Genomic DNA, 11,457 nt, shown 5'->3' with positions numbered 1-11,457 from the left:
CATTGGTTCATAGTAGTTTCTCTTCCAGAATCTTCATACACCATAGCCACTCCCCTCACTATTTCTTCTTATTACCTGGGACAAGGAGTTGAGCAGCAATCAATTTTAATTGAAAATGGTAGAACAGCAGTGTATTTCAGGGAGTGAGGAGGAGACATGGATGCACTCTGAAGGTGTCTTTCAGTAGAATGACAAAATGAAAAGAAAGGTAGTTGTAAAATGGAGGCTTATATACTTTTATTTTAATAAAAAGAACTCATTGGCTGTTTCAGACCATTCAACACTAAAAACTAGGCTGTATGTTTACATTTTTAAAAGCATGTTTTGTATTGGTTCAGAAAAATGTGTTCCCACAGAACATTACTTTGGATTTGCTGTTAGGTTTGAAAAGTCAAGCACTCTTGCTCTTTGGATTAGAAACATTATGTGCTGAACTTCTGACGTCTCTGCACACACAAGTGTTACATGATCTAATGCTATGCTAGCAGGCAGAAGTCATGTTGGGGGTAGAAATCATTTGGAAAGGGTTAAAATATGCAAAAAAAAGAAATGTGTGTTTCCATTTAAAAAAAAGGTGGAGAACGTGAAAAGTGGTACAGAGTTCCTGACCCCCTACCTTTTGACAGGAGGTCCCTGAAGGACCATGAAGGGTGAAAAAAACATTTTATTTTTTATAAAAAAATCGCGGGGTGCACGTACGGAGGGGAAAAAAAAAAAAAAATAATAAAAAAAAAAAATAAAGTATTTAGATGTTAGGTGGCTCTAAAAAGAGCCGTTGTGTTAATTGAGGGACAGAGGAAGAAAAGAATGGCAAAAATTATAGGGTGCCGCATGTGTGCTGCTGTATCTTGATCTCTATTAGGGGAATGTTGGTCTCCCCCAAAGCAAGAAGAGCATTACACGTATTGCACCGTATATGCACCCTCTTAAACAGAGGGTGTATATCCAGAGGAGCAGAAGAAGGTGAAGCTGCCGCCGCAGATGAAGTGCTCGGCTGAGCTGCCGATGATGTACTCGGCTGAGCTGCTGCGGATGTGCTCTTCTGAGCTGCTGGAGGGTTTTCTCTAGCAGCTCGAGCATAAGCCACAGGATGTACATCCCTAACGTGCCTGATCATAGTGAAGATACTAAAAGAGTATTTCTTTTTAGGATCTCCTCTTGATAAGACACGATCACAAAGAGTGCAGGTGACTTTGGGAGCATTCACTTTCTTCTGCCCCTGTGGAAATGTAAAATATTGCCATATCAAAGAGTCTTTCTGTTTCCTCTGTCTCTGTGGCACAAATGTCTCCTGCTCACTCCCAGAAGATGATTGCTGCTCTGCCATTCTGAAGTACTGAAGTACTAGAAAAGCTGCTCAGCTCCTTCTCCCAGGGAATCAGAAGTAATAATGAGGGGAGTGGATGTGTTGTTGGAAGTTTCTGGAACTGAAACTGCAATAAACCAATGAAAAGTGTTGTTTCTTGATCACATGACTTGCCGTGCGTGCACTGTACGCGTACGGTGCGCGCACGGTACAAGCACGCATGCGCGTACGTAGGACGCGCGCATGCGCGTATGGGCCACGCGCGTACGGAGCATGCGCGCATGCGCGTACGGAGCATGCGCGCATGCGCGAAAGGAGCATGCGTGCATGCACGTACGGAGCACGCGCGTACAAATCACGCACGAAGTACGCATGCACACGTAAATCACGTACGCATGCGCACACGGAGCACGTATGCATGCAAGCCACGTGCGCGCACCGTACGCGTACCGTACGCGTACAGTGCGCGCACGGTCAAATACCCTTAAAAAAAATGTTTAGAGGTTTATAGAAGATATTAACTATGCTGTTCATGTATATCTAAAATTTAAAAAAAAAAAGCTGAGCCATTCCATATTGCAGGATACAGTAAATCTATAATTATATACATAGGTAGCATATTGTAAAATAAATAAATAAAAAAGATAATAATACATTCATAAATTAGCATTTAAAAAACCTTGCAAATTCACTAAAAAAAACATAGGTTTCACACACGTTATAGCTAGGAATTAGCATTTAAAAAATCTTGCAAATTTACTGAAAAAACCATAGGTTTCACACACGTTATAGTTAGGAATTAGCATTTAAAAAACCTTGCAAATTCACTGAAAAAACCATAGGTTTCACACACGTTATAGTTAGCTGGACATTTCACTCGAATTTTTTTTTTTAAATTCCCCCGTTATAGTTAGTTCAGCTAATTATAACTCGCGCGCCCGCAATCCACTGCTGATGACATCACATATTACATCACTCATGACATGGTCAGTGACATCACTCATGACATCACTGATGACATCTCAAATGACATCACTGATGACATCACTGATTACATCATCCATGTGATAAGTTACCACATCTTCTCACACCCTAATATAACCTTTGATACACCGACTCAAAATTTAAGAGTTCCATTCTCAAAACCATACATACTGCAATACCAATAACTACATACCCACTTATTAACTCTTAGGTCTACATACACCTCCACTCATTCACCTGTACAGTCACTCATACTTACAGTCACTCCATACAAAACTATCATATGCATTTATACACCTATATAGACACTCACACACTACCAATCATCCATAGAGGTACTCTCACACCTACTCAGTCATGCAAATAATCACACTCCCATTTACTCACCTGTGCAGTTATACACACTCAAGTTCACTTACTCATAAAAATAGTATCACATTCTTACGCTCTTATAGAATCATTGATACAAGCACACACTCATCCATACAGTCACTCTCACAATCACACACTCTCACATCTACCCACTTATATACTCTTACACACATATACACTGCCTTTCACATATGTAGTTAGTCACAAATGTACCACTGAGATATACATTCAATCCCTAACACTCCCATACATACACTCACTCAACCATACAGTCCATCACAGATGCACTCTTAAAACCATGCACCCATAGAATCACCCACTCACACATCTATGCATAGAGTCACACACACCTCAGGAACCCATACAGATACTGAGACAAGCAATCAATAACTCATATAGACACTTATATAGGTATTCACAAAACCGTGCCACCACTTATACACTAACATACAGACACATACAAACATTTACACAGTTTAGTCACTAGTCTGCAGTAAGATATATTTAATGACTCACTTATAGAGTCAGTTACGCACCAAAGAAAATCATACATTTACACACTTGTACACCCACTCATTCTTCAACAGGCCTTTCCCTATATATATTAAACATATTAAAATTGTTCAGAAACACATACTCAATGGATGATGTCATCAGTGATGTCATCAGTGATGTCATTTGAGATGTCATGAGTGATGTCATGAGTGATGTCACTGACCATGTCATGAGTGATGTAATATGTGACGTCATCAGCAGTGGATTGCGGGCGCGCGAGTTATGATTAGCTGAACGGGGGAATTTCATTGGTTTTTTACGAGTGAGATGTCCAGCTAACTATAACATGTGTGAAACCTATGGTTTTTTCAGTGAATTTGCAAGGTTTTTTAAATGCTAATTCCTAACTATAACGTGTGTGAAACCTATGTTTTTTTCAGTGAATATATATATATATATATATATATATGCAAAAAAGAAGCAGAGAACTATATATATATATATATAATTTATATATATATTCACTGAAAAAAACATAGGTTTCAGGGACGTTATAGTTAGAAATTAGCATTAAAAAAACCTTAGAAATTCACTGAAAAAAACACAGGTTTCAGGGATGTTATAGTTAGTTGGACATTTCACTCCTATGAAACCAGAGAAATTCGTCCATTATAGTTAGTTCAGCTAAGTATAACTCGCGCCCCTGCAATGCACTGATGATAATGTCTTATATTACATCATTCATGACATGGTCAGTGACATCACTGATGACATCACTGATGACATCTCAAATGACATCACTGATGACATCATCCAGTGACTGTATGTTTCAATAAAGTTTAAATATGTTTAATATATATGCCAAGGTGTATTGAAGAATGAGTGGGTGTATAAGTGTCTGGATGGATGATTTAGTAGGTGCGTGACTGACTGTATAAGTGAGTGATTAAATGTGTCTTACTGAATGCATGGGTTAGTGACTGATACAGACATTCACACTATTTAGTTTGGTGTGTAAGCAATTGCATGGGTTGGTGAGTAGCTAAAGGAGGATCTATATGGGTTATTGATTGGTTGTCTGAGTATCTGTATGGATGCCTGAGTGTATGTGTGGGTGGGTGGGGGGATGTGAGTTTGTGCATTGATGTGTTAGTGGATGAATCACTGGGTGTATGGGTTCAAAAGTGCATCTGTGAAGGGCTGTATGGGTGGGTGAGTGTGTGTATAGGTGTGTTGGTGAGTGAATGGTTGCCTCAGTGGTACATGTGTGAGTAACTGCATATGTGAAAGGCAGTATATGTGAGTGTTGGAGTGTATAAATGACTATACGTGAGAGTGAGTGATAATGAGAGTGGCGGTATGGATCAGTGTGTGCTTGTATTAGTTATTGTATAAGAGTGTAAGTATGTGTTAGTATATGTTTGAATAAGGGACGTGGTGTGTGTATACCTGTATAGGTGAGTAAATGGGAGTGTGATTGATTCTTTGCATGACTGACTAGGTGTGTGAGTAAATCTATGGATGAGTGACGGTGAGTGAGTGTCTGTAATGACATGTGAGTGCATATGATAATGCTGTATTGATGGTTGACTGCATGTATGAGTGACTGTATGGGTGAATGAGTGGCTGTGTGTGTAGACCTAGGAATTACTGAGTGGATATGTACTAACTGGTATTGTTGTGTTTTTGGTTTTGAAAATGGTAGTCTGTATTTTTGAGTGGGTGGATCAAAGGTTATATTAGGGTATAAGGAGGTGCATCAGATTATCACATGGATGATGTCATCAGTGATATCATCAGTGATGTCATTTGAGATGTCATCAGTGATGTCATCAGTGATGTCACTGACCATGTCATGAATTATTTAATATGTGACTTTATCATCAGTGCATTGCGGGGGCACGAGTTATAGTTAGCTGAACTAACTATAACGGCTGAATTTCTCTGGTTTTGTATGAGTGAAATGTCCAACTGACTATAATGTCCCTGAAACCTGTGTTTTTTCAGTGACTTTCATAGAAATTCTAATTTCTAACTATGCCTACAAAGGTAGGACATGTGAAGAAAGAGGAAGAAAAGCGCAGGAAGAAGCAAGTCAAATGTAGAAAGAGGCAACAGAAGTCCAGAAAGACAAAGAAAAGTGTAGGAAGAAGCAAGAGATGTGCAGAAAGAACTAAGAGAGGAGCAGAAAGCCCTGTGCCCTCAACATTTTGTTGACGGGTACTGGTGGTAACTGACTCTGAATAACCAGGCCTAGAGCCAGTGCTATGCTAAAAGACACTTAGAATACAGTGAAAACACCTACATACACTAGGGAACACTATGCGTTGGGGTACCACTGTGATTAGCATGGCCTCCTCTGTATTTGCAATGAGTTAGTGCCTGGGTCATTGCATGAGTACATAGGTTCTGACTGGATGATTAGAGAACAGCAAAGAGAGTGCATGGTGAATTTATAAGTACTTGGGTTTTGGCGGAGTGATTGGATAAGTACATGGTGCTGGCTGGGTGATTGGAGGAGTGCATAGGTAGTGACAGGGAGATTACTGAACTGTATAGGTAGTACTCCAAGGATTGTAAAAGTGCATGAGTTAGTACCTGGGCCATTGCATGACTACATGGATAGTGACTGGATGATTAGAGTACTGCAAGGAGAGTGCATAGGGAATGTATAAGTGCTTGGGTTTTGGCGCAGAGATTGGATAAGGACATGGGACTGGCTAGGTGATTGTAGGAGTGTATAGGTAGTAACAGGGAGATTACTGAACTGTATAGGCAGTGCTCAAGGGAATGTAGAAGTGCATGAGTTAGTGCCTGGGTCATTGCATGACTACATGGGTACTGACTGAATGATTAGAGTACTGCAAGGAGAGTGCATGGTGAATTTATAAGTGCTTGGGTTTGGACACAGTGATTGGATAAGGACATGGGACTGGCTAGTTGATTGGAGGAGTGCATAGGCAGTAACCGGGAGATTACTGAACTGTATAGGCAGTGCTCAAGGGAATGTAGAAGTGCATGAGTTAGTGCCTGGGTCATGGCATGAGTACATGGGTACTGACTGGATGATTAGAGTACTGCAAGGAGAGTGCATGGTGAATTTATAAGTGCTTGGGTTTGGACACAGTGATTGGATAAGGACATGGGACTGGATAGTTGATTGGAGGAGTGCATAGGCAGTAACAGGGAGATTACTGAACTGTATAGGTAGTGCTCCAGGGATTGTAGAAGTGCATGTGTTCGTGCCTGGGTCATGGCATGAGTACATGGGTAGTGACTGGATGATTAGAGTACTGCAAGGAGAGTGCATAGTGAATTTATAAGTGCTTGGGTTTTGGCGCAGTGATTAGATAAGGACATGGAAGTGGCTGGGTGATTGGAGGAGTGCATGGGTAGTGACAAAGAGATGGCGCACTACCATACATACTCTTATGCATAAGTCACCTTGACAGAGCACCCCAAAATACTGTGCACTCACCTCAGAATCACTTGATCCCCTTTTACACGTTGGTCTGTTTTTGAACATGGACTGGTGACTACTAGAGTGTCCCCTAAGCATAAAATATTACTGAGTAGAAATACCGCAGAGGATGTCCTGTTTGGCCCCCACCACAATTTCAGAAACCCTGCAGGTTCTGTAGAATGCAAGTGAAAAAGCAGTGAGGGGTGACACTGAAAACAAAATTACCTCCATCCCCAGTCTCACATACACTATCCAAGACCCCCAAGATCCTTTCCAGCTTATCGACATCTATACGGACACCTTTTGTCCAGGGTGCACCCTTCCAACCTTTGCGCTTGGTCACCTGAGCCAGATGTCATTATACCAATAAATGGATTTTTGAGATCCATTTAAAAGACTTTAGCTGCTGAATGCTCCCCGGGCGCCTATTAAGGAAGTTCATAATAGGATGGTGCAACCAAAAACAGGTCTGCCCACTTTCCCTTAGCTAACCTTCTTGGGAAGCATCAATGATTATGTACCTACAGATCACAGCATTCTTTTAGGCTGTATAGAATAATGCTGCGGCTTGGGTACTGCTAAGCTACGCCGAAAAACATTTTGCATATTAGTGTAGGAACTTTGTATTGTATTCAGCTGCTACATGGGGATGCTGTCCACCTCCTAGTGCCATGGAAAAGTAAACAATGTTTTAGGCAAGTATACTCCTACTGCAGAATCCTCCAGTATTTGAAACCTGCTGAGTTTCCACATTGAGGTCCCTCATGGAAAGGCATCTCTATAATCTATTAAAGCATTTAAAATGGCTCAGGCAATGGGAGGTGCATTTTTCTGGCAATAGTAAATAAGCACCTTACCTGAAGAGTTTGTGGTGGAACTTCAAAGATGCAGGCAAGATACTTATCCCTCCATAATAAGGTGCTCATTAACAACACACCTAGATACTTGGGCCCTAACTGTTGCTGTAAATGACAAACAACTGGCTTGACATGTGTAAAATGCGAGTTCACCGTAACCGGTATCTTGGTGCTAAATAACAGATTACACAATTCTATTTTACCCATTTTTTCGCCCCCAGTAGGATTCAAGGCTGAATGGAACCTGTCAGGCATTGAACCTGTGGCCATGAGGTCAAACGCAGGTCCCTATAATGAACGCTTTGGTTCATTAGGCCACCTGATCTGGCTGTGTTAGTCGTTTGTGTAGGGCAATGGTTCATACTTATGGCAAAAGAACTCTGGTATGAATATGTTCAGGCTTCATTAATTGTTATTTTGGTCAGTCCCAAGATCTGGTAAAACACCTCCACCATGTTTGTGAGATAGCATTCGGCTCAGTGGGGACCAGGAAAGCCACTTGAGTGCTGTCTGTCTAGCTGGCCCAACAAGTTGCATAGCAGTCGGTGGAAAAGGCATGTTAATCCCAGTCACATAATAAAATAAAATAAATCACTAGCTTAGTGATTTCTCCTCAGCTAGATCTGTCACTATCCACCAACTATGCTCTTAAAGGGCATGCTATGTGCTACAAATGATTATACCTAAAAATGAACACAAGCATGTGACAATGGGTCCATAAACGCACATTCTCCTGTTGAAATAAGAATACCACCTTTTGTACATGGGAGAAGACCACGAGCATGCGGAACCATGTAAAACTGGCAATGCTATTTAAAGTCATGCCTCTTAACCTCAACCTGTGGCCTCTCCTGAATCCTGGCCCTGTCATCAAGTTCTAAGGACTCGGGCTCCACTGCATTTTTCCTATTTAAACCGTAGTTGTCACACACAGCGAGATCCTGCTACAAATTTACAATACTCGCATATGATTTTACTTGGAGATAAATATGTCACTAAAAGATTACTTGGAGTCTCTGCAGAACATGCACACTCCATCGTACCTTTCTCACTAGTACTGTAAAAAGTACAAGTTATGCACAGATGTTCGCAGCAGGTACACTATCCGACTCCTAAATTATACATCTCTGCCACAGGTGCATTATTGACCAGACAAGCAATATGACTCAAAGATCTTGAAACATATGCCCGGCGGATTAAGCTTTCTCCAGCAGGGGGCCCAGCCCCACAAGCTATCCCATGAAAAAGGCATTTTAGTAGACTTGAAAACTTATTGCCTGCATCCTATCATTTTAAAACGATTTCTTAAGCTTCAGTTGAGAGATTTTAATGGTATAGATCGGAAAGATAAAAAGTTGGGGGGCCCCTGACACTGGAAACTGAGCATGCAGGTTAGCTCTGGGACGTGCCCACTGGAATGACTGTGCGATCAGAAAAACGAACTCCACCACTGGAATCGGTTACATCCATTAAATGAAATTGCCTAGTGAACACGTCTGCATATCAAGGCAGCCACTGCGTAAGATGTACAGCAAGGAAACATAGGGAGATGCATTGTAGGAATTGGGTGCCTGTCCTCCGACATGATGCACTGCACATCAAGGTAAACGTGCCCTACTGAGGTTCCGTGGGTTCCTCAAATGTGTTGCAGAAAACACATCCTCTGGCCAGAGCTGAGGTGCTTTCCAAGATCACTGAATGTTTTGGGCCCTGTTATGCTCATATTGTCAACAACATGGTTAAATACCATGAAGTAAGTGGCAGTGCCTTAACTGTATATGAAGGCCACCTGAACCCTCCCATCCCTGCCAAGGTGAATGCTAACCTGCTCTCCTATACACACATGCTCTTATTGGGACATTATTTTGAAGTTTTATATAGCGAGAACTGGACCCAAAGGAATTGGAGCGCTTTGCACGAGCCCTAGTCACATTGCAGACAAAGACATTTATATTTAAAAGCGGAGATTATATTCAGTGATTTGCAAAGAATATCAGGCTGTTGACCCTCTCGCTGACGTTTGAACCCTGATGCCTACATTCAAAGTCAACAGATTTTGGCGTAAGGAAACTAGAATCTCTCTCCCGAGATTTTGACGAAATAATAAGCACAGGTGGTGGGATCCATGTCACAATTACATGGGACCCGTCTAATCCTGTGACCCCCTCCCCTCCCCTGAACTCTGGTACGCTGCTCTGCTCCTGGACACAGGGCCAAGGACGGCAGACGCCAAAGACCAGCATGGGCTAGATTGGACCGGCCAGGCTAAGCGGACATATTTTTAAATAACAGAAGCAATGTATGGCCTGCTCTTTCCTAAATATTCTAAATCTGGCATTAGAACTATAACATAACCTCCTGCGCGCCCAGAAAAAACGACTATCTAAAGAAGTGGGTGAGTTGAGAGAACCAGGACAGGCTCCTTGTCGACTGCTGAGAAGGTGTTATGTTCTCCCTGTGTCTGCACAATATTGATAGATCAACTTATTGAGTGAATATGGCATCTGTGCTTCAGCTTTGCTTTGTGGGTAATTTCGGCATCATGGATGCTGTTTGAACCCAAAACCAGGACTTTTGTTTTAATATTTAACAAAGCGTTTTTCAGAGGTTTTTAAAAACCAGCATTAGGGCTCCACCATGTAACCAGGACTTTCCTGTGTGATAGATTTTTGGGGCATGAAGTGTTCTAGTACTAGTATTAGCTAGGCCATTGCTTGAGACTGGACAAAGGGGAGCCGCAGGGCCCCTGAGATCGATGGGACTAACATCACTCTGCCCCTATATAATAATGGCTAAATCCCACAGTCAGATGCAGAGCCTGTGCGCCCCCAGCCAGGCCCGACCATCCCCACCTCACCTCTGCTTCTGCACTGGCCGCATCCACACAGGGTCCCTACGGCGGCAACTGGTGAGGCCTCTGAATATAGGGGGAAAAAAGGCTGTGCAACTATGGCTGCTGCCGGAGCCCCTGGGAGGTGCTCCCTCAGCAGGCCCAGAGAGAGAGCAAACAGTTGGTGAGGCTAGCACAGTCAAACTGTGGCAGCCGCGAGTAGCCCCGATCCAAAAGAGAACTGCGCCGAAATAAGAACTCCATTAGGTCGCTGCCCTCGACCGATGCTTGAAAAGGGGGGCAGTGGCCGCGTTGGGTCATCAAGGGAAAAGAAAGAAAAAAGTCTCCTTCACGGTGGGGGCAGCGTGCACCGGGAATCTTCTGGGGCAGGCAGGCGGCAATGTGCTCATCAGGCTGATCTACAGCCTTTTAAGCTGTCCTGCTACTCCCACAAGCTGCCCAGGTAGCCCCGCTACCCCCACATGCAACCATTTATTGCCTTCTTGCGGGAAACGTACCTGAGAAAATATGAAACAGCAGCCGCCGCCATCAACTGGCCCGCACCTGTCTCCGGGGCCCTGCAAGGGGGGGTGTGCCCCTTTGACTAGGTGTGTAAAACCCATGGCGTGCACACCCCCTGCCCTGCGCACTAGCCTCATGTCTGCGACTTCTTGGCTTTAAGGCAGGTGGTGTGGTAAAGCATGAATCGGTGCTCCTCCTCGCAGAATTGGATCAGTGCTCCTCCTCGCAGACTCCTGTCAGCGCTTCTGCATTCTTCCTGCCAACTTTCAGGGATCAGTTTACAGCTCTTGAGTAGCTCTTTTAATGCTTGCATGTCCAGCCGCGGAAGGCTCAAGACGTTGTGAATGGAGCGCCTGCTTGTGCGGGTGTTGCCGCGTCTGTGCACGCCCAGACTGACAGGTACAGGCAGCACTTGCGGCGCGCTAGCTATATAAATAAAATGTAAAGCACATTTTTAAGAAGAGAGATACCTCACTGAGGCACAACTTGGCAAGGTAAATCGATGAGTGGCAATTGTATGGGCCGATCAATGCGAGGCACAAGATGGCTGCCAACACTTCCTGGTTTGAAGTGTTGGCAGCCAATTAGAGCCAAGCTCGTGCTCAGGGGGTTAGGCTCCACCCAGATA

General features: G+C 43.2%; 1 pseudogene; it reads right to left on the bottom strand.

Moving 5' to 3' along the window:
• Positions 1-9,204: 9,204 nt before the first annotated feature.
• On the bottom strand, positions 9,205-9,320 carry LOC146799464 (U6atac minor spliceosomal RNA; annotated as a pseudogene).
• Positions 9,321-11,457: the final 2,137 nt, after the last annotated feature.

Source organism: Triturus cristatus, chromosome 9, assembly GCF_964204655.1.
Source record: "Triturus cristatus chromosome 9, aTriCri1.1, whole genome shotgun sequence".
NCBI classification, from domain to species: Eukaryota; Metazoa; Chordata; class Amphibia; order Caudata; family Salamandridae; genus Triturus; species Triturus cristatus.
The sequence above is the reverse complement of the archived record's forward strand: the minus strand, read 5'-3'. Positions and strand labels throughout refer to the sequence as shown.